Source organism: Anastrepha ludens, chromosome 4 (assembly GCF_028408465.1).
Source record: "Anastrepha ludens isolate Willacy chromosome 4, idAnaLude1.1, whole genome shotgun sequence".
NCBI classification, from domain to species: Eukaryota; Metazoa; Arthropoda; class Insecta; order Diptera; family Tephritidae; genus Anastrepha; species Anastrepha ludens.
The window spans coordinates 63809550-63834525 of NC_071500.1; the positions used below are offsets into that span (position 1 = coordinate 63809550).

The 24976-nt window shown below is 34.7% G+C and overlaps 1 protein-coding gene across 1 annotated transcript in view; it reads left to right on the plus strand.

The window, feature by feature from the left end:
- LOC128859589 (formin-J) overlaps positions 1 to 24976 on the plus strand; it is a 161444-nt gene that overhangs the window by 49245 nt on the left and 87223 nt on the right. The window contains exon 2 of the mRNA XM_054096524.1: positions 15341 to 15373. The gene's annotated coding sequence lies outside the window, so the exon portion shown is untranslated. The remainder of the gene's footprint in view (positions 1 to 15340; positions 15374 to 24976) is intronic.

The window sequence follows — 24976 nt, forward strand, 5'->3', positions numbered from 1 at the left end:
CCTTAGTTACCCAGCGAAAAGAAAAGTCCTCTTTTCATTAGCATTTATCAACAACTTACAATGAATACTCATGTGGTTCAAACACATCCTAGGGTTATCCAGGTCCACGTTTTGGTCTATATCTCGAGACCCTAGTTACGGAGGGGCATTAAAAATGCTCTATACTATAGCAATCATCAACAGTTCCCATTTGCTACCCATATTGTACGAACACATCCTTAAGTTATCGGGGTCCACATTTTGGCCGATATCTCGAGACGCTAGTCACGGAGCGGCATCAAAAATACTCTATACTATAGAATCATCATCAGCTTCCATTTGCTACCCATATTGTACAAACACATCCTAGGGTTACCCGGGTTCACGTTTTTGCCTATTTCTCGAGACCCTGGTATCCGATTCTTAAAATTTTAAAACACAAACCATCTACTGAATAGTCCAAACAAAGCCTAAAAATTTGGTTTGGATAGGTAAGCCCGTTCTTGAGTTATAAGATTACCAAGGAAATGTAACTTCTTTTTATATATATAGATGTAGTATAGATATTAATACAGGTATCCCTTGTATAACGCGGTCTTATACAACGCGGTTTCGATATAACGCGATTTGGAAAAATTAGGTTTCAGTACAACGCGAAATTTAGGCCTTGATTAACAAATGAATCTCCATCCGTCTCAAATCTCGCACAAGATGACGTCACTTCGGTAGAAGATATCTGTGAATCAATTCCCAGTTTCACTCTGAAGCGCAAACGAGAGGGTTTAAGTTTGGTTGAGAAAATGAAATCTTTCTTTACAACTAATGATCCTTCGCTGGAGAGATCCAGCAAAATAATAAGGGAAATAGATATTAATCTATTAATTAATTGAAAAGGAGCGTAAAAAAACCACCCACCAAAAACTGATAACAGATTTTGCAATTATAAAACCAGTAGAAGAACCACAAGGTCCCACAACTAGTTTCTTATCCAATAGCGAAAACTATGTTGAAGAAATATCTTCTGATGAAGCTATTGCTCCCCCAAAACGCCCACGTGCAAAGATCTTTGAAGACAGCGAAACATATTAATTACCATATGAAGTTTGAAGAATAACAATAAAGTTTTTAATAAACCTTTAATTTGCTTTAGTTTGTTTTCAATTTTTTTAATGTGCACATAATTATTTAAATTTTGTTTTTGAATTTTGAAATATGTATGTACATATGTATTATTATTCACATCTTGTGTTTTTAATTGTATAGGAAAGTCTGAACTTTGGTATTGAGTTGAAATATATGTGCATCTGTTATTTTGTATGTATTTTATTTAAAAAAACCTATTGGAACATAACCCCCAATTTTATATGAAAACTATGTTTTAGATAACGCGGAATTACATAACGCGCAATTCTTCTGGAACGTAACTATCGCGTTATACGAGGGATACCTGTATTATAATGGCAGCCATCGTAGGAGAATTGGTTGGTGCGGGAAACTCCGGGCATAGCACTCCAAATGTTAGAAAACGTTTTTTCTAATAGCGGGCGCCCCTCGACAGGCAATAGCAAACCTCCGAATCTACTTTTGCCATAAAAAAGCTCTTCATAAGAAGCCATCTGCCGTTTGGAAAAGTCAGAAAACTGAAGGTGCCTCCATTTATGTAGACACATCAAGATGCATACCACAGAAGGAGGAGCTCAACCAAACACCTTGCAAGGGGTGTCTATTATTATTGTATTTGTAATGATATTGTGGGACGAAAAATATTAATATTATTATTAAACTTTTTATGTAGGGGCTTCGGCTTGCTGAAAAAAGTAATTGTGAAATGAAAATGTTTCCAGAAAGAGTAGCGTAGTAGTCTTTGTTTTACAATCTTTAATAGCTGCCGTCACACTTAATGCTCGAATTGAGCACTTTATTATCAATTTAAAATAGTTGCAATTCACCTTTTAAGTCAGAAATATTTACGTCAGTCTCGTCATTTGATGTAGAACGATTATTAAAATCAATGGAATTCTCATCACTTTTTAAGTGCCAAAACAATTCTTACGTAGCCGCCAGTGTTAGGAATATCTGATTGTGTAATGACCTCATTTATTTTATTATACAAGTATACAGGTTGGTTGAAAAGTAAGAAAGCAAAAATAAAAGAATGATATTCGTTTTTTTCTAACAATATAGCCCTCCCACTTTTCATACACTGATTCTAATAGTACTTCAATAATTGTATACCATCACTTTATTTGTTTTTTGAAGCTCGATAGAATACTGTTCCACCACTCTTTAAAACGTTAACGAATGTGCTTTTTCATATGCTTTTCTTCATGTAAAATATGGAGTACTCGTTTATTTTAGATGTTTCTGGTATCAGCAAATTCTAACTTAGGTCTGCACAAACAATAGGTGTATTCGCATGTGCAACAACTCATTGAGTTAACGGTATATCAACTCATCTTTGCATACGATGCCGAAAATAGATATGTAAAAACACTCTCTCAGTTTTTTCGTAAAAACCGCTATCATTATGACTCCGGTAAAGTCAGCTTGACAGCTGCTTCCTTCAAAATTCATGAGAGCCGGTTAATGGTTTGATGTTGGCTACATCTCTGCATTCTGCACATCATGAAGCATACGAGCTAATTGTGTTGTCTAAGTTTGCGTCAAATTGAAGATCAGCTCACAAATGGTGTGAAATGGATGCTGAGCATTGCCAGTGGGATCGTGTACTATCATCTAATATCAGCCAGTCAAAAATGTTGTTCAAGATAAACTAGCAACAGATGTTGTAACATAATGCTGTAGTCTTGAGTTAGTGTTATCTATTGCGGTACATCATCTCTAGTAAAATAACATAAAAATGTGTACACGTTTTTTCGTCTAATTATTTGCTCTTGTCACACATGCTAATTTGCTACATTGTGCACTTTATTAGCACAATTTGCTTTGTTATTACTGTTTATTGGATTTGTGGCATTATTCAATATTGCTTTGTTACTTTTGCAATTCCTAGCAGTCACTAGTAGCAACAGCAACAACAGTAAAGCAGCAGTTTCCAGTGTGAAGGTAATTTAAAGTGCATTTACTTACAACGCAGATATCTGTAATTTTTCTTTTTTTCTTAACAATAATAAATTCTAGCAATCAATATAAATACTAAATAATGGATTTAATTGAGCGTGAATGTTCATTTGTAGCGGGGAGAAAAAACAAAAAATCAAAAGCGATTGTCTGAATAAATGATACTCGTATCCTATACATGTGGGTTTCACGCTAATTTGTCATTTCATTCATGAATTAATAACTTAATTAAGTCATAAGTGTGTATATATGTAGTTGTGCAGAAATTGGCTATAGAATTTATGTACCCGTATGCTTATTTAATTACGAATTTTGTATTGAAAGCAATCCTTCGATGGTAAAAGCCAAAGTCAAGAGTTCATCAGCAGTAGTATAGTAGGCCTTAATTGCATATGCATCATACATATACATAAATATATGGTATACATACTCGTATGTGCATGCCCCAAGAATAAAAATATACTCCGTCCACAAAAAATAACTGGACTTTTTTCCTTTATTTATTTAACCTCCGAACTGCAGCATTCACCAAACTTATATTCTACTGGATCAAACTTCAAAAACAAAAGCAATGCTACCAATCACTACCAAAACAACAACAACAATATTGTTAAAATTTAACTATTCATGGTGTGAAGTTCAGTGCACTTTAATTACCAGCAACACCTCAACTTGCACTTGACATTTTGACCACTCAACGCCATCGCTAGCCAATCGCCGCATTTATTTAGGTATCGAATGTGTGTTAGTATTGTATGTGTGTTAGTATTGCAAACAACATTCCAATTGCCACACTGACCTTAACTTTGAATTGTCAAAATATACAGACGATATATCATCGGTCGAATAAATACTTCAGTATTATAAATAGATTAATTTTTTCTTTTGAAGCAATTACCATGAAATCTTCAGGAGGGAATACGTATTAAAAATAATTGCAAACAACTCGAAGCAAAGTCCAGTTTTACATAAACTGGCCTACAACAATTGAGGGTATATGGCGTTTACCTTTGAGTTGGCAGTGTTTGTTTTTTTTATAGTTAAGAGGCAGCGCTTTATATTTCCCGCAAGTAACGAACGACTTTTATAGTAAAGTGTGCAGCGTGATGGTTTTTGTAAGCAACTTTATTAGAAATGAATAAGCAAAGGGTCTTTCAAAAGAGGCGCCTAAAATAAAATATATAAAAATTTAGTTTCTTCCCCGTTTCACTACTTTTATTCAAAATGGGGCTTTTAACAATTGAATTAAATATGTGAAAAATTACATCATTTAAATATCCACCATGAGCACGTCTACAGGTAAAATCCGCCTAAGAGTCGCTCAATGAACACCTAATTGTTGCGAAAGTCGAGATATCGATGCTGAAAGTTGTTCAGCAACACTTTGCGCTACAGCAGCAATCATCTCAACAGAAAGTGCAGTTTTTGGTCTATCAGTCTTTTTTCTATCCTTGATGTCACTTAAAAAACCGTGTATTGCATAGTGTTTATAATCAAACGACATAAGCACTGAGCTTTGGCTTAGAATTCGTTAATTTTTTATATATCATTTTATTTAATTGGTATTATTATTATCGCTACTTTTTTTGAGCTCACAAAATAAATACAGTTAGTTTTATTCTTTATTCAAACTCAATAAAAAAGCACATAGATGAAAACAAAAATTTATGTTTGGTGAAGAATAACCAAGACCGGACTTTTTTTTATTATGACGCAAACCCGATTTTTTTGGTGTAGATCGTTTATTACACTGTTTTGGACATTCACCACAGTGATAGAAGCGGCTGATATGTTTGTAGTAATAATTTACTCAATGCTCGCAACGGTGAATGGTGAATTACTCAGACTCCCACTCAAACAAATATGTAACTCAGTTGATTACCAATGACTCATTTATAGCTCACTCACTCGTTTATGACTCAATTTCTATCAACATAACTCTTCATACTTAGGAGCAGTGTTTACCAATGGGCAAGGTTTTTTTTTACTTTGTCCCACTCACATTTTGTACCTGCGGAGCGGTATTGTTATTATTTACTTCCGCGCCCAGTCTTATTGATGGCTCTTTCCCGACAATTCTTTGCGATGGGTGGTTACTATTGATATTGCGAGTTAGATATTGCGTTACATGCGGATTTGTCACAGAAAAATTTTAGCTGCAGTGTCGGCTTTGCACTATTTTATTCTTCTCCTCCAAAAAGATCAGCCACACATAATTAGTATTTCGTGACATCAGGACCACCTGTACATTAAATATTGTAAATGTGCATAATTAATAATCATAAATAGTTTGTTCTCGAATGCTACTTTTAAATGTTTACAAATATCCGTTAATTTGCGATCCAAATTCAAACCTTGGCATTAAGCTCCAAAATATGAGTCAAGGCATCATATACACTACAAGCAGAGTATATGGTGTTATACAAATGAACGCACTCGTAATATTCAAAGAAGAGTCAAATGAGTTACTGACTCCTTAAAGTGAGTAGGAGTCATTGAGTCAACTCCTGAAAATATACTGAGCTACCCATCCCAAGTACTTAATGAATGAAAATTATTGTTGCATATTTTTTTATAATTATTGTAGTATTTTTCAATGTAGTCCCCTCAAGTGAAATACTCTTTCCACATCGTGAATACAACGTATTTATACTACTAAGAAATATTATTGTCTTCAGAAAAGGAAGAAGTCACTGTATTTAAGGTTTCACTCACAACCCGATCTTTGTAACTCTGCTTGCTAATTTGCTGCTATTCAAGTGGTGTGAGCATTCGTGGTACCCAACACACTCTAATTTTTTCATGTACAAATGGTCGTGAAGAATCTATGCAATACCTTCTTTGCGTAACTCTAGTTCTTCTGTTATCATCTATCATTGTTTTTTTCAATTTGGCAGTACCAATTTTTATACGTTTTGGAAGTTTTCTTCGGTTACTACCGTCATTAGGATGAGAGTCGTTTTCGCCGGCCTCTTTTTCCCTTCTTGAAATAGCTGAGTGCATTTTTTACCACTGTATATAAAAGTGCAAAATCTTCAAAAAACAGAGGAATGGAAAAAATGCGTAAATTTCTGTCTACCTAATAAGTATTGGGTCGTATAAACTTCGGTATTTTGCTTACATCATTGTGATATACTCAAATTTCATTAGAAAAAAACAAGTCCTATAAGTCTTGCTCTCTAGTTCGATACATTATTCGGGATACATTTTTTAAACTTAATCTTGAAGGTATATTAACAATTCAGCTCTTTTTTAACAAATCTAATTTTCTAAGCGTTCCGTAAAAGGGTCGAGATTTGACCACCTTTAATTCGTAGCATTTGTCAAAAATCTTTTCAGAGAGCCCAGTCTCTTCTCTCCATAATTTCTTTATAACTGATATTAACCGAACCGAACGGAATCGAGGAATAGCTATACTCTAACTGTTGAAACATTGGCGTTTGCTTGTATTGATACCAATAACCTTGTCCAAATAAACAAAATAGGTATCGTTATGATTTGTATACTCGTAATCATGGGTATTCCAAACTTTTAAGATGTACAACTCGTCTTTCTCCCGTTATCACTGAAATTGAACACATAATTTACATACACTGTGAGGAATTCAAGACTAGTCTTGATAAATCTCAACACTTTCGAGGAATTCACTGAGCGACATTGGAATGAAAAATTATAAAATCATAATATATCTATATTAAATATGCTACCGAACCTCTCATTAAGCTGCGATATCTTATGCATAAAAAATGCCGCTAATACAATAGTGTTATACATTAAAATTTTTTTTTTTTTTTAATTTTTATTTGTTGCTTATTACAAATTTCTTTGTTGATACTCGTATCACAAAACCGTTTCGAGATAAAATTAATTCAAATGTTTTAGGAAAACATTTATCATTTGCTAGCAAGTGCACAAACACGCATACATACACAAATATAGCCATAAAGCAGCTAGTGTTGTGTAAATTAATTTAATGACTGATTAACATAAATCGACAACTTAACATAGAAAAACATATTTGCTTCTGTTCGCTTAGGTTTAGGTTTCGAGTTCACGTTCATGTTCCATTCAGTGCAGTGAATCAGTTGAACGCATGCGCGCCATCGTGACCCCATTCGAGGGCCGCTACAGGCTGGCCACATGTGTTTTGCTGCTGCTGCAATACGAGCTGAAGCGCACTACATGCCGCATATTGTATTCCCTATGTCTCTCGTGCGCATTTGCTTCAAAGCCGGTCACATCGTGCCAAACTCCATACATGCATACATACATATGTACACAACTATTTAATGTGTGCGTGTCTAAAAACTACTCACACGCTTTGCTGGCTGACTGCTGTTGGGATTGTGTTGGTGCTTTAATTTGGCATTGACTTAAGGTTTCAGTTTTTGCCATTTCTGTGTGGGCACATCTATCAAAAGCCCCCTTTATTTTATTTTTATTAAGCAGAAGTCTGATGAAAAGCATATGTTCTTACAAAGTTTTTGATTCATTCAAAACTTTAAAGCTGGATTAGTCATTCACATAGCTATATACAGTTAGCTGGAAAAAATTGTGATAGACTAAATACTAGGCCTGGCAAATACCAAATTGCTGAATTGTTTAACTCAAGAAGGTATAAAAAATGTGTTTTAATATAATTTATTTTTTATGTTGATTGATTTAAGCATCTACCATTAGGTTAGGTGAGACAGGCTACTAAAATTAAGATGATTGTAGGCCACAAAAGTCCGTCTTGTTGCCATGAAAGCAAAGACCTTTCTTATATTCTTATTTTATTGCCTCCAAACAATCTCGTTATTTCGGCGGTTTTAGTGATCTACTTACATATGTATATACAGTATAAATATTTGGGATACTGCCTTCAATTATTTCAAAATTGTTTTTTTTTATTATTTTTTTTTTTTTTTGTGTACATTTGAGTACAATAACTTCTTATTCCATAACTTCTTCTTCTGAATACAATTCCCTGTAATTTTAATAAATTTGAGATTTATTTAATATCGGAAATTATAGTATAGATACTTTTGAAATGAAATCTCTTGGGCTATTTTTAAAATAAGAAAGAAAATTTAAATCTTTTCAGGAAAAAATATACTTTTTAAATAAAAATATTTGAGAAGCAATTATATTTAGTTTATTTAATTTGTTTTCTTCATTTATTTTAAAAATTTTCGAAATTTAAAAACAAATTTTTTTTTTTAATTTTTTAGTAATAACTTAAGGATGATAGATTACCAGTTTTGGCCTTCATCTATGGTGAAAAACGAAAAACAAAACTGAACGATAATTTCGGCTGCCACGTTACCGAGGACTCAGTAACAGAATTCCGTCCGCTCATTTCACACGTATTCATGTATGTGTGTTAATATATTTGAAAAATTGTCCTGCATTTTCCATGCATATATTTGATATGATCACCATAAGAGGATCCACCCCTGACTACAGATCCAGTAGCTTATGGGGCGCATGTTAAAAAGTTCCTTTTGTTACGCCTGAGGTACCGAGCCAGATTTTAAATAAAATCGAAGTAGTCGCCTTCGCTTGTGCCTCAACAGCTAATGATAAGAAATTCACACGTTCAGAGCTCACTTGGGGCAATAAATATAAAATGCATATATGGTAAACAGTTATTTATGCTCGCACCTATACCGGTGGCAAATGTTTGAGACTACTATAAATTAATTAGAAGAAAACCATCTGCAGTGCAGGTGGCATAACTCTCTAGTGGTTCTTATTCGAATGCACATCACCAATTGGTGGAGAATTTATCAAGCTTTTCTTAGTATTAGTTTTACAACATAAGCGAATAAGGGAGCGATTGTATATAAAGTGATCTAAGTATTTTGGGCTTCGTAGCAACTTTTTCAGATAATTTGTTTTTTGTGTAGGATTGAGTATAAGATGTAAGCTACAAAACTAAAAAAAAAGCAAATTAAAAATATTGTAGTTAAAATTTAAAATTAAAATTAAAAAATTAAAAATTAATTTCAATAATTTTATTTAAATTAATTTTAATAATTTTTAATTAATTTTAATAATTTTTAATTTTTTTATTAATTTTAATTTTTTTTTAGCGGTTTATTCAATGTCGAAAATGTTGATATAGTTTGGTTCTTTTTAAGATTAATTTATTTTATTTAAGTAAAAAATACAACATAAGAATAGCTTCCGTCTTTAAATCCTTGTTAAAAAAAGCAGTAATAGTATTATAGTAGTAGGGATTCATTAGAATTAATTGAAATAATGTGAAATTGTTTGAGTACATTCAGGAATAAAAATTAAAAATTAAAACAAAAATTCAAAATTAAAAATTAAAACCAATTTATTTCTTTGGAAAATAATTAAATTTCTTTAATTTTTGAGGGACAATTTATTTTTAACTCCAGTGCACTTTGAGATATCTTAACTAAACTCAATAACTATGTAAGACATAAAGTAGCGATGATTTTGGAAGTTGTCAAAAAATGCGACGATCAAATAATTAATGAAGAAAATAGATTCATGTGCTTGATATAAGACCCATAAAGGCCGACTTATTCCGTACTTGAACTCTTCTAGACTAATGTCAGACTTATTTTATTACCATGAAATCAAACTTGTTCACATCCAACCATTACCTACCGAAGATACCATAAATATCCTGAAAATATTCAGACAATTATATCTAATACTTGATATGAGTAAAAGTTAAGGCAAAACAACTTCTTCACCCCACTGTACAATTCGATTCTTGCCATTTTTTATACCACATGTATGTATGTACATATGTAAATTTTTTTCACGAGTTTTCACAGACCTGCCACTCAGCTGTCCTTCAATACTTTGTACAAGTTTTACTTTCGTTCATTCAAACTTACATGCATACATATGTATGCACATACAAAATTGATATAAGGCGGTCAATTTGAGTAGCGCATATCGCCAGATTTAATCAATGGAATCAGCCTACGACTATACGTACGGGTACACTTCCGTATGACAGCTAAGAGTTGTACTTCATTGCTTCTTATTTCTGATTTTTTTATTCAACTAAAGTGTGGCCTGATCTCTCGATAAAATTACAAATATGGCAAATACTGGTGGGGGATATGCAAAGTTCTATTTTTAAACTATTAACCAAAAATAATATTGACTTCAAGCTGAATGTTAAATCAAAAAGATAACAAGCGACTTGTCGTATACATAGTAGGATATTCTTATACATGTTGTGTATATACATACTTATATACATATATTCTTTTGTATTCTATGCATGGATGTAGATATGTAGGTTTGCACCGCACAGAAATATATGCCAGTAATTTAGTTGAAATGCATTTTTTTGTTTTTGTTTTTAATATTAAATAGTCGAATCGTGTTTCATTGTTTTTTTAGATCGAAGTTGTATTTCAGCAGAAAAATTCCATTTATAGGCAAGCCTTTTCTGCAAATAATATATCCAAGTATCTATCTGCATATGTACGAGTACACCAATACGGATTGCCAAGTGTTGATTTATCGAGCATGACGCATTTTGATTCGTTTCGATTCAATTTGATTTCATTTGATTTTTCAACACACAGGTGTGGGTGTCTCACTTGGCAGGTTCGCTAGTTAAAGTTAGTTATATACATATGTGTGAATGTGTGTCTGTATATATGCACATATGCGCATATTTGTGTATACATGTGTGTATAAAGAAGCGACGAGTTGGATGGAAGTTTGCTGCAAGTTATTATGAAGCTTGAAATTTTAATGCAACAAAAAATAATAAAATAAGCATAACAGTAAATGCATTTGCATTTTATGTATTTTGTCAATGTATTTAGCCGCATAACTGAGTGTCTATAAATAAGCGAATACTCAAGTGGATGGGTGTAAATTCATATCAATCAAAAAATAAAAATATTTCAGTATATGAGTACTGAGTACCCACCGGCGTACGAACACATGAAAATGCATATACATACATAGATACGTAAATACTTAACGAAAACATATTAAAATTCTATTTAAGTACATGGAATTGAATATTAAGTAAATCGTGTGGGGATGAGTTTCGATGACAAAATCAGCAAAATTAATAACAAAAAAATTTATAAAAAGCAATACGCTCAGCAGTTTACAGAATTAAAAAACAAAGTAGTACCTCAACCAATGTAAATTTATCTAAATTGCAAGGTGTACTAGGTGCAGGGGGTGTAGGGCATATCGCCTCCCGTAACGGCTTTAAACCTGAACGGTGACGACCCTGCATTCTCTATGGCTAGGCTTACATGTTCCGGACCTGAACTTTGAATCTTGAGCTGGTGGTTGCGGCATTCTGCCACCTGAGTACGTTGGGGTGAAACTTAGCCGAAATGGCTGGTAGTCCAATGCCGTGACTGCCCCCGCCCGTTAAAATCCTGGCAGGCCTCGGAGTACATTCCAAAGTCGTCGCCATTGTGTTGGTGGTGTAGGTGCGGTTGAGATGACTCCCGCTTTGCGTCCGGCTCTGAATGCATGCCTCGTAAGGGTATGCGTCAACCCCAGCACGGCTTCCCTGCCTCGGCACAGATAACCATAGGATCACTTAGCGACGACTACACGTTCGAGTTTTGGATAGCGGCTCCGAGTGGGAACCTTTTAAAATCATGAATAACAATAATAAAAACAACAACAAAAATCAAAACAAAAACCCCAAAAATTTAGGCGGCAATGGGGAGTCGGAACCGAACCCCAAAATCTCCTCTCTTTTAGAAACAGCTCAAAATTCATAAAAAAGTTAACTTTGAAAAAATTGTAAAATAACTGAACAATAGACTTAGCGTATACATCCTTCGTAGGGGGTTTTTCCGAACTCCTCCGCCTATTTGTGGTTGTTGGCTTGTTGTTATTCCTCAATGGTACCTGGGTGAGCAGCTTTTTCATAACAGTAATACATTCGAGGGTTTGGCATTGTTGCCAGCGGAGGGCAGACCGGTGTTAGAAAAAACATTTACCATCTCTTAGTGTTTTATGTCCATAGTAGGTTCCGAATCCGGGTAGTGTAAAATCTTAGCAAAATTTACATGTTTTTTTCCATGGTTAGTCTGGCATTGCCCTAATGGAACACGTTACTCTTTATACTGATCAATTCCGGTTGCTTCAATTACTTGCTTCAATCTCATCAATTGTTGATATGTAGTAGGGAGTCATTTGAATAGGCGGTATCAGTCTTCGATGTGGTATTACCTTCCTATCCAAAACATATTTTTGCTCCAATTTCGAAGCTCAAATTTATCCATCCATGTGTGTGTGAAGTATGTGCCATTGGAAGCTACAACTTTACTCCATCTTTCAGGCAGCAGACGGATTCCTCTGACGAAAAAATCGAGTTCTTTTTACTTAATCCATTTATTGAGCCAGTTTGTGATGTTCTCGTAAGAAGTGAGCCGCTCTCGAATAACGGTTGTCTACATTGATCGGAACAGATGGTAGTCAGAGGGTGCAATGTTTGGGGAATACGGAGGGTGGGGCAAGATTCCCTAATTCAGTCCCTCTAAATATTTCTGGACCGATTTAGTAACGTGTGGCCTGGCGTTGTGATGCGGCAAAGTCAGTTTGTCATGTCATTCTGGTCGCTTTTCTTTGAGAGGTTGATTCAAACGCATTAGCTGCAGTCGGTAACGATCGCCAGTGATGGTTTAAGGAGTTCATGATAGATGACACCTTTCTGATTCCACCAGAAACAACAGCAACATAACCTTTGAAGCATGAATATTTTTTTAGCTATCGGTGGACCTGGTTCACCTTGCAGGCTCCAACATTTTCGACGCTTAGGGTATAATAGATCCATTTTTCATCGCCAGTGACGATACGATGCAGAAAATCTTTTCTTTCCTGCCATTCAAGAAGCATCTCACACGTCACCAAACGCCTCTCGATATCCCTCTCCTTCAATTGACGTGACATCCATTTACCTGCTTTCTGGACCATTCCCATCGCGTGCAAACGTTTACCGATCAAGCGTTCGACATGCGTCTTCATCCAATATTTGTTATAGTTGAGTATCTTCGAATTTTTTCGGTGCCCCTTCACGCTCTTTATCACTCACGTCGAAAATACCACTTTGGAAGTGTCAAAATCACTCTTTACAAATTGTATTTGATGGAGCGTGATTATCGTAAATATTATACGACACATTTCAGCTGCACTTTTCTTTAAAAGGTAATAATGAAGTATGGCTTCCCGCAAATACTGCTTTTTCGGGACGAACGTAAACATTTTTGAGGCAGATAAAAAAGGATATTTACGTTTCAAACGAATGTCAACTACTGCGATGGAGACCTCACATATGTATACACCTTCAAATCACCAGTATATCACTAGAGCGAACACAAAAATAGTATCAGCAGCGACACCTCTTTTACGAGTGCGGAAACTTATTCCCATAGCCAATATATATTATATGTATGTATTTCCAAATAATCCAAAGCAGTTTGGTGTTTGCAAGCGGACTTATAACCTTTAATATATTTGAAGGCTTTGACCAAAAAAATTTGAAGGTTTACGTGAACTATACCGATTTCAAATACCTCCAAAAATCGATTTTTTTTTTTATATTTTTCCAAAAAAATCACAACAAATGATAGAAGTATTTAAGCTTAAAAAAACTGCATAACAATATTTAAAAATTTCATCGTTGCGGAAACAAATTGATATTAATTTTGATGGGTCAGACCTTTTTGCAGTGAGAGGAACTAAAGTGCTTTTCAGCCTGGGATCCCTCAAGGAGTTTTGTTGTAATCCCGAAGTTCACGCGAGGACTCCGTGAGCTTAGCACACCTGCATCTACTTAATATCTGGAGGCGAAAGATGCAGTGTATTCTAAAGTAAGGCAACTCCCTTATTTTTTGATAAGTCAAAACAGTTTGAAACTAATTAAAAGTATCAGGTCAGTCGTTAAGGGGTAACACCACTGTAGAAATTTCAAAAAATTGATTTTTTTTTATAAGCTTAAACAATTCTTTGAACCTTTTAAAATACAGAACAAAAAGTTTTATACGTTACCGAAGTTTATTTCATAAATATTTTAAGCGTTTAACCAAGCGTTAGTGACTGCTACCTAACGATTTCTCCAAATTTCCAAACTTTAAACGCGTTTTTCTCAAAACACGTTTTCTGAAATTGGCACGCAGCATAACTCAAACAATTTTAAATATTTTTAATCAGGTTTTTCAATACGCCTGTATAATAACCTTCTTAAGAGAAGAGCGTAGGGGATTTTCGATAGATTAATTTAAACGATTGTTATATTATAATTATTTAAGTGCCGTTTTTTTAGTCCAAAATAGAGTTTTTTCCTTCAAATGCTTGCTAATTCCACAAAAATAAATATTTTTTAAATCCCCTACGTGTTTCTCTAGCTATTCTTATCTAGATTAAGAAAAAAAAATTTCCATGTTCCAGATTAAAATTTGCACCCTCGGTGCTGCGTGCCGCGGAGCTCCTTCAAGAGAAACCACATTACAAAAATGTCTCCAATGCCGCCATTTTGTAAAATCTTTCGATCAAACTTTGTAGTTTTGTATTTTAGTATATAAGTAATAACTTCCCAAATCAGAGTGATTGTTTCCCCTTTCTTTCTATACAAAAAAATTTTTTTAAAATCGTGTTTATTTTACGCGTGTAGAGTGGTGTTACCCCTTAAGGCGATTCGGCCTTAACCTAAATGTCTGTAAAGCTAACAATGGATGTCCTGAGGATTGGGAAAATAATTCAAATACTTCTAAGCATAACCAACCACGGTCATCGAGAAATAGTTAATTGTGTTGAAGCCATCCCAGTATAGAAAGATGATGTCATAGGCAGCATCCAACTTCAATCTAATGCCATGGCATATTTCCCAACAATTTTGTCAATTAACTCGAGCGACGCGCGACTCAATTGGATATCAAATCAGGGTTAACCCATAAATCGATCTCCAGTTGAGTAATTTACCCTGATGGCACCACGCAACATTTATTTTCACTTGAGCTGGCGACAAGCACGGATGCATATTGAAACAATTTCTTTTGAAATATATTTTGATTTTCTATATAAATTTCAATACTTAATATACAAACATACATAATATAATATATGTAGTACCATGAAAGCAAGACACCAACGTCTTAACTTGAAGTTTTTTTCTTAATTTTAATGAGTTATTTCTTCTTTACCCGGAAGTCAGCACACCTCCCACTACAAGCCTACTGATTAGAATAAATGTGTCTCGACTGGCATTAATAAATTAATATGAATTAAAAAGACATTTTTTATTTTATTTTCATTTCAGAAAGTCTGCAAAACTCAACTCAACAACCAGCAGGTATGTACTTACTACGGATTCAAATTTACAAAAGATTTAAAGTCAGTGTTAAGCAGCAATTACTGACACAAAGCCATTAATAATAATAAAAATGACCTACGACACATTCTCTTGGATATTAAGTGGCTGATATGTAAATAAAAAATCGTACAACATACAGTGGCATGGAAAACGCTACATACTCCATATTGAAACCTGCTCTAAGAAACTTGTACAAGATTTGTATTTAAAATTCATTAGAAATGTATTGATATTAAGAAACTAAGTTTATGAAACGTTTTTGTTTATATATAAAATGAATGAAATTAATTTTTAAGTAATTTCTATCTAAATTCTTGAAATCGCAATATGTCTTTAATTGTTTTTCGGACTCTTAAATTTACTGATAATTTGCCGAAAATTTCTAACGTTTGATTTATCTACTTAGTCCAATATTTGCAAATTTACAAAAATTAACGCGAGCCTAGAGAGGTGTCAACTTATAGTGATTTCATAGGTCTGGAATGATTTCATATAAAATTTATTATAAGTTATTTAAGACTTTCGCTAAAAATTATTTGGGAGCGATTTTCAAATATCGTACTTCAAAAAGTAGAGTTTTTTATGAAAAACGATATATTTTTAAAATATAATTTCTTTTATAGAAAAAGTCGTTTATGATGGCGCGGTAGCGTTCGCCATTCACTGTTACATTGGCGCGAACTTCGTCTTTGAAGAAATATTGGCCTATGATTCCTCCAGCCCATGCGCCATACCAAACGGTTATTTTCAATGGATGTAATGGCTGTTCTTGAATGGCTTTAGGGTCTTCTGTAGCACAAATTTGGCACTTTTGCTTATTGGCGTAGGTATTAAGCCAAAAATAGGCCTCATAGCTGAACACCATAAGTTGCCCTGAGAGCGCAATGAACACTTTTCACAGAGCGTAGATTTTAGTATACAATTATATGATGTGTAAACGTTGTTGAGGCGTAAGTCTTTCCAAGATGAAATGTCAATTAATACTGAAAAAATTATGTATTTCGTTTGACAGTAGACACACGTGATCTGTCAAAAATATTCTATTGGAAAAAGTACCTCCAACCCTTTATAAAAATTCAAAGGGCTATAAAGCTGCATACTCGGAATTTGTCTAAGAACTCTGATTAAAAGCTTGAAAATTTATTGAATTTTTTTAATTTGCAATAAGTTTGCAACTTGGAAATAACGGCTTTTGTAGGAGAAAGAAATATATTTGAGAAATAAAGTAAAATTAAATAAGAAACAAATAAATTACCCGAGTCGTCAATAATTCTCTCGGCAAGCAATGGCAAACCTCCGAGGGTGTTTCTGCCATGAAAAAGCTCCTCATAAAATATCTGCCGTTCGGAGTCGGCTTGAAACTGTAGGTCCCTCCATTTGTGGAACAACATCAAGACGCACACCAGAAATAGGAGGAGGAGCTCAGTCAAACACCCAAAAAGGGTGTACGCGCCAATTATATATATATAATATATAGTGAGACGAACTCCCTGTTTTTTTTTTATTTTTTTTTTTTTTTTTTTTAATAAATACTTTGAAAGACACAATAATTTTTTCAGTACAACCTCATTTATACATTTTAAAACGAAAACTTTTGGTATGCACTGTTTTCCGTACAACTGTTGCACATAGGCAGCTGCATTCACAAGCAGCAATTCGGAATAAGTCAAGTCCACACTTCAGTTACACAGCATAAAATTACACTAAATTGCAAACATTACCAAAAATTTGCAACATCATGCACCCCAAATATCTTTTAATCCTGTGTGGCTTGTTTGCTCAATTCCTGCTTACAAGCATATTTATACATACATATACATTGCAGATTGCGGCAAGTGTTATTTTTCGCACAATTCATTTGCTCGGCGGCGATAAAATAAGATTCCATTCAGTTATTGACTGTGTGTACGTGTGTGTGTTTCGTATTTTAATTGTATCTATGTAAACAAGTTGCGGCAATATTTTTCTGTTGCAGTTTGCATTTGACAAATGACAACAGCATTTTTGTTTTTGTTTTTGTTGTTGCTGTTGTTAATTTTGCTGCTGGCTGTTTTCTATTGTTTAATTGTGCGAAATTCGTTATTGAACTGTTAAATGCTCGCCAATTCTTTGTGAGCGGCGAAATCGTGCTGAAAAGACACACATAACTACACACATGCCTTTAGATATATATGCATAAGTATATGTACATATTCCTTTAGACACGTATGTATGAATATACGTTTGCATGCCAATGCGTGCCACATTTAAGTCGTACAACATGACATCTATGGCATTTGATTGTCGCATTTACAACATTTTATTTTTCTGTTTTTTTTTGTGCTCTTGCAATTTTACGTTTAAAACGATTTCATTTTGCCTTCATTCTGTTTTGCATTTTGCATAAATTGTTTGAAAACATGAAATCAATTTATGGCAAGAAATCAATTTATAGCCAATTTTCTAAACAAACTTACGTTGCATCGACTCGCGTCGCAGGAAAAATTTAAATAGATTCAAGTGTGAAAATAATGCAATATCTATCCGCCTTTTTATTCTTATTCCTTTCTACACTAAGTTGTTGTTGTCCTTGTGATTGTTGTTTTTTCAATATTTATAACTTAGCGCACCAGCTAGATGCTGTCGATCAATGAAAGTATCACTTATCATTGCATGTCAGCCAATTACTGCAAACCAATGGAGGCTAATTATTGCAAGCGAAAGGCAAATCAAAAATCATGTAAATTTAAATCAAAACGACCCCCAGACAAACTATTATACCATACATCCGCGCAGAATATGTATTTGCATCTACAAGTATTGTAAACTTATTGCAATATCGCAAATCTTGTGTATGATCGAGACCAAGAAACTATGCAAGTTGCACCGATCCTTTGCGAAGTGCGCCGATAATTTATTGATCACGGTTTCCATTCACATGATCTATTCGCGGTATTCCTTGGGTTCATCGAACTAAAATGGTTGGTTTGCTGAAACGGCAGCCCTTGGTCGGAAAAACCCCAAGTCAATAAGGATTACGTAATTGTTCAAAAATAAATTCGAGAGCAAAATGAATCATTAAACACGTTTCAGCCAAGACCAGCCAGACATTATATAGGGGGTTGAATTTCAAGGGCCGATGTTAAATGTAAACCACACCTAAACGTCAACGACGCCGTTGAACTTCTTTCTTTGGGGTTATTTGAAAGAAAAGGTGTACGTCGATAAGCCAGCAACAATTCAAGAGCTAAAGGATGAGATAATTCGGCACATTAACGGCATAGAACCTCAATTATGCCTCAGCGTCATCGAAAATTTGCATCATCGGATGATGCGGCCATTTGGCCGATATTTTGTTGCATACGTAATTGAGCCATACCAATATTATCATAATAAAGAGAAATGACAATAATTTCCTAAAAAAATTGTATTTTATTCAAAATCAACACCGGCTTTTGAAACTTAACCACCCTTTACATACTTATATTTTTATTTATGTCTACCTACTATCTACTTTTACTATGTCCATGTTAATATAGAGCACAGACAGGTTCTAACTTTTTCGACACCCACCTAACAGACCCATCGATCTTTCATAGAGTAGTTCTCGAATGGTCCTAGTGTTATATAATTTTGCGTTAATTAAATATATTGATCTTGTAGCCGAATGGCTTGGTACGTGACTACCATTTGGAAGTGCATAAGTTCGAATCTCCGTGCATGAAACGCCAAGTAATAGAAAAAACGTTTTCTAGCAGGAGCCGCTCCTCGGCAAACAATGGCAAGCCTCCAGGTGTAACTCTGTCTTGAAAAAGCTCCTCATAAAAACCAGTGCCGTTCGAAGTCGCCTGAAGGTCCCTCCATTTGTGGAACAACATCAAGACGAATACCCCAATTACATATATATAATATATACATATATGGACTCGCACAATAAAGTACTGGTAAATTGGAATTTTTGCTTGTTGAGAGCTAGTCTGCCAAGCCCAAAATAGCAACTGTTGGCAAGAGTTATTGTTCTTCAACCTAGAAACCAAGTCCTTCAAAACTTCAATTTCATGATTGCCCACAATGACAATATTCCTATTAGCGAGATATTCTCTGTAAGTTGCAAAGAAATACTCTTTTTTCCCCACTCGACCAATATCTTCGTTACCCTCTTTTAAGCCAGAGAAAGACGCGCTGACGATGGTCCGGCAGCAACTCAAATTATCGGTCTTATTACAAAAAATTAATAAAATGTCACGAAAGTGAGATGCAATATTTAATATCTCATTTTGGTTTCAAATGGTTTGAAGAGCTCCTTTCCTGCTTCAAAAGAGATAATATTGGGTCCGAGGGCATAGCTGGCAGTCATCTTCCCAGCAAAAGTACATATATGCCTTCAGTCTGTGAATGGAGATAAATCTGCAAAGAAGTTTCCGCAATCAGCTCACCGAGCGGCAGTCAAGCTGCACTCACAGCTTTATAATCTTATAAGGTCATATTTTCAATAGTTGTTAAGTTGCTTGCATTCAGCTCAGATATTGCTTTCTCGCTAGAGATACTGCGGCTTGAAAACTAGTAGGATCTAATACTTTCCTGTATGTTGGAAAACACACTCTAGTGTGAGCTCAGGAAGACCTCAGAGGTGAAAGCAAAGGCTGCTGAACTCAAGCTGTAACATCACGGTGAAACTTAGTTAAGACACGACAGTCGGTGCTATGTTATTGGAACGATTCGGCAAAGGACTGTCACTCCAGTAGTATTCCTAGTTTATTTCTGCGAAACGTTTATGCTGCTACAACAACAACAGCCATAACTACTACTGTAAGAAAATCCTCATTGGGAGAGTGCAATATTTAAAGATACCAAACATCTCATGAACCTATTTAAGACCAAGCTATGAATACGCAGAGGCATTTTTGATCTGCTGACTCCTGTCGATTCTGCGACTTGTCTGTCGACTGTGACATTATCACACTTTCTTCCCGAACCCGAAGCCAGATCAAGAAGAAAACACACATACGCTCAGCTCAGTCTGTTGTTGCCTTGGATTTCTTAAAAAAATTGGGGCTGAATGAGGTGTAGTGAAGAGTAGAGCACACAATAGCATTTAAGGTCGAAGTGCTTGCCTTTGTTTTCATATCGTTGTTTCTAATATATAAATAATGATTCTTGAAAGGTATATTAGGACAGGAAATATACATGATCAAATGATTGATATTTAATTATATAACTGAAGCAGTGAACGTGAACCTGCAATTGGTGTGAAAATAATCCCGTTTGGTATTCCGCCATACACCATTTTTTCAAACAGCAGATTTTTCAAACAGCCAAAGATTTTACTTAACTATTAACCATTGCCAATTACTATTATTTTATGGCTTTGCAACCGTTTGCCGTTTGGACCGGAACTAGCTTTTAATTAAGTCTAATAAATAGCTTTAAATACATACACTTATCAAGATGAGCATTCGAGCTCGAGACAAACATACGTATGTACTTATGGCAATAACTGCGATGCTATGATAACATCAATAAATTCATTTTTGTTTTTATATTTTATTTGTATGACTAAGTATTATTATTTGAACTTTGATAGAAAAAATTTAAGAATCACTTATTATTACCTATGAGTGGATTTATCGTTTGATCGTAGGAGTGACTAGAAGATGTCATTAACACAATTCAAGGTTTTTGTTGGTGTTGTGATTAACTTGAGTTTAAAGAAAATAGCTACTATTATGAAATGCTGCAAATGTACAGATTGAATGAATGATTCTATCAAAAAGTACAAGCTTTTGAAGTGGCAGCACTCAGGCAATGTCAACAACGACAATTGTATGAATGCTCATACTAAATTTTATTATCGAATTGCAGTAGCAACAACAACGCCGTTGAGCACTCACGCTATCCTATGAACAACTCTACTTGGATTCAAACAAGTGCAAACTTTTCGCTGTTGATTTGTCAGCGACAAGTTATTGATGCTGCAAAGCCATAAGATGCGCTTTTCTCACAATGATATACTAAAGCTAACGAGACGACGCACAGTGGGTGCATCTGCTATTAAGATCACTGTACAACAGAATCCAACTTTTTACTTTTAACGTTTAAAAATATACAATATTTAGAAGGTTTGCAAGGTTTCGTACGATGATTTTCATGCAGTTAAAAAATAGCCTGTTGTGGTTTTTAGTCCTTTAAACATATATTTAACCATTAAAAACTGTAGGCCATAGAACAATATGATCTATACGACACCTTGGGAGACACCAATATAATTACTATTTCCAAGACATCTTGATAATAGATTATAACAGAACTCGACTCAAACGGAAAAGATGGTGTGATAACCTATCTCATCACTCTCCAAATAACTACTGCAGCAAGGACTTGAACTTCAAATGGCATGTACCTACAGGTATATCTCTATAATTACATAAAAAATGAACTATTTGGAATAGGCTGGGTAAAGTATGTACTTATAAGTTTGGAAAAAAACTTACTAAAAGGTAATAGAATAAGAGAGGAAGTACTAAATTCAGGCAGTTTAGTAAAATTGGAAAAATTGTTATCGAGAAACACGCATTTACCCAAAAATGGATGTGGCGCCACCCATTATTACCGGATATTACTCAATATTTATCTCAACCGTTAATCTTTTAAAATCACTCTTGTGAAGTAGCCAACGGATGGCATAAGGTTTGTTTCATCTTATTTTTCCCCCACAAAAGTCCGGTCTGCACTCCCAGCAAGCTGACACTATCAATTCCCCAAGGAAAATAGGAGGTTAGTCTTATTGAACAAAAGTTTTGAAAACAGATGAATTAAGTTTCAAATGAGCTTGAACATATTTTATTATCAGCCACCTGTAAATTGCTTACATGGACAACTCAGATTTAAGAATTCAGGTATAAGAAATGCTGAGTTTTCACAGAATCGATGCCAATACCGTTTATCCCAGAAGAGCCATAACACATTTGGTCACGGTTCTCCGGATATAAATGCAAAGCGCTTCAGTTTTAACTATAATTATTTGGTAAGCACCCTCGTCTATTTCATAACCTGATTTCAGATAAATGAAGAAAGTCTAGCATATTCATACCTGAAAAACCTTCTTCAACCTTATTCTACATTCTTCACCAGCAGACATCAGTTGAGAGGTTCCTCCTTCAATAGTAATATCCCTCTGCCAGTAACTTTTTCACGTGCAGGTCGCAGATCTCAGAGCTCAATCGTATGAAATGGTGAGCTTTGGGTCCGCAGATCTGATGCCAATGCTTTCCGCGTGGCTTTCAGACTGTTGGTTAGCTCGTTTGCACACGGCTGATTGAGGTTTCAATAATGTTGAGATTAAGATCCTATGTTCGAGGCGCTATGTTCCATACGGGAATAAAATGATCCGCTTCACCATGTATCGTACAGCCTTTATATTCCTTCCTTTTGTGGCGCACTTTGATGTACTCTAACGGAATCGCTCACAATTTTTTTGAGTTTTATTTGTGTTTGAAATATCTAGCTATAAATATTTCCGATTATTATCACTGTGCGTCTACGTTACCGATGTTCAGTACGCATCCACGGCCACTCAAAGGTATTTAAAGTCAGATTGAATTGAGTCAAGTAGATTTGGATTGTGTTAAGTTGAGTGGGTGTCACTTTGGGCATGTGCGAATGTGAGTGCGAATGCGTAGAGGTGGAGGTGGAGATTGAGTGCAGATCCGTATCACGTTTGCAGATATACCCAAAAAGATAAAAAACAAAAAATATTTTAAATTATTTAAATACTTTCAACGTCTCGAGGACGTAAATTAAGTCGCCAGCAAATGGGGAGTTAACAAATTCCATCAGCGCCACAATTTAATGAAGTAATTTTAATAAACTAGTATTTTTGAATAATTTGTCAGCTTTCAGTCGCCTCCAGAGCAATCCTATCAGTTGAAGGAAATCGCGTACGCGCATCGTCTATAGGGTGACAAGTTCGACCCGATTTGCGACAACAAAGCGCAGCCATTGTGCACACACAGCAGCTAGCTCATGCTCATCATTTGCGATGCGTCTCGACTCCTCCACCATTGCAATTGCTGCTCTTCATATACAGTATGTATGTATGTGGTATGTAGTTACGCATCGCACTTGTTTGTTGCATGTAGTGTAATCAGTTGCATTGACCTCATGACTTCTAAAAATGGGCAATGGTTGCCACTTCTCCCGCCACCGCACAGTAATCGTGCGCCGTAATAATTTTCCGTTTTCGAATACGATTGAGATTTTTATTTATATTATTATTATTATCTTTTTGTTGTTTGTTAATTTTCAGTCAGTTGCACTGATTCGCGCACTGGAGTGTACTTGAATTAAATATTTAGGATGCCCGCACAACTCAATGAATTCGTTACAGCACTGTAGTTGTTGTTATGAGCAAATGCGTCATGTGCGCATGCGGGCAGCTGCGACCACTGCTCAACATTCGCAAGCAGCTTTTATTTTGTAATACACAGATATTTTTTATTTTGTTTTATTTTGCGTGCATTTTTTCTCATCATTTACCGACGTTATACAAACACCTTGCCGATGCGACAGCGCTACCTTGCAGTACTGGTGCCTTCATTTTATATATATTTTTTTTATTTTTTCATCGTATGGCTTGTAAATTTTACTTCATTCAATTACAGTTTTGTTTATGGTCATCTCACGCTAATGACGAACAGACAAACGAAAATAACATGAAACTTTGAAAAGAGGGAATGAAATCAATGAAAATACGAAATGAGCAAAAATAAATTAAATCTCTGCCCAAATCGGTAAAAGTGGCGTCAAGTTTAGTGGGTAAGGTGGACTAGTTGGCCAGCTGCGATTTGGCGGTCGGGTTAACAGTGTGATGTGGTGCGTCTGGGGATTTGTTGACAGTTTTTTTTATACTCAATATGAGTACCAATATTTAATTGTGCTGTGCTTACATATGTTCATATGTGTGTATGCTTGTGTGTAACTGCCTTCCTTTTTTTACATTTTCAGCAATGGTTTATTTTTTCATTGCTTACTATTTTTTTGAAATCCTCTTGAGTGTTGTTAATATAATTGTTTTGGTTTTTTTGTTGGTACTGATTGGTTGTAGCAACCTTCTTACCTGTCTTTTACTGTTGTGTGCTTTATTTATGCTTAATTAAGATTATATGTATTAAATGTCAAAATACATACATACAATCTGGAAGGGCTAATAATTGAATTTTGCATATTTGTGGTCCGAAACTGGTTTATTTCTGGTCCTACTGCATTTACTCTCAATTTATTTTAATTTTTTTTGTTTTTAATTACCTTATTTGATGAAAATTTCGGTAATTTCAAACAGATTTCTCCTAAGTATTTTTATAGCTCATTCAGTTTAAGTTGTTAACTTACACCATATAAATTGCGTTAAATAACTACACTGCCAGATTTATTGGCATGTTTTAACAATTTCTTTATTTCTTATTTAAATTTACCAATTTTTTGATGCTCCTACTAAAATCAAACAAATTTAAGCTTCAAATTTGTAAAAATTTTAAAAAAATTATACACATTTTTATCAAGTTTCAAGTATACAGCTTGATGAAAATTTGTTGATTTTTTTTATTT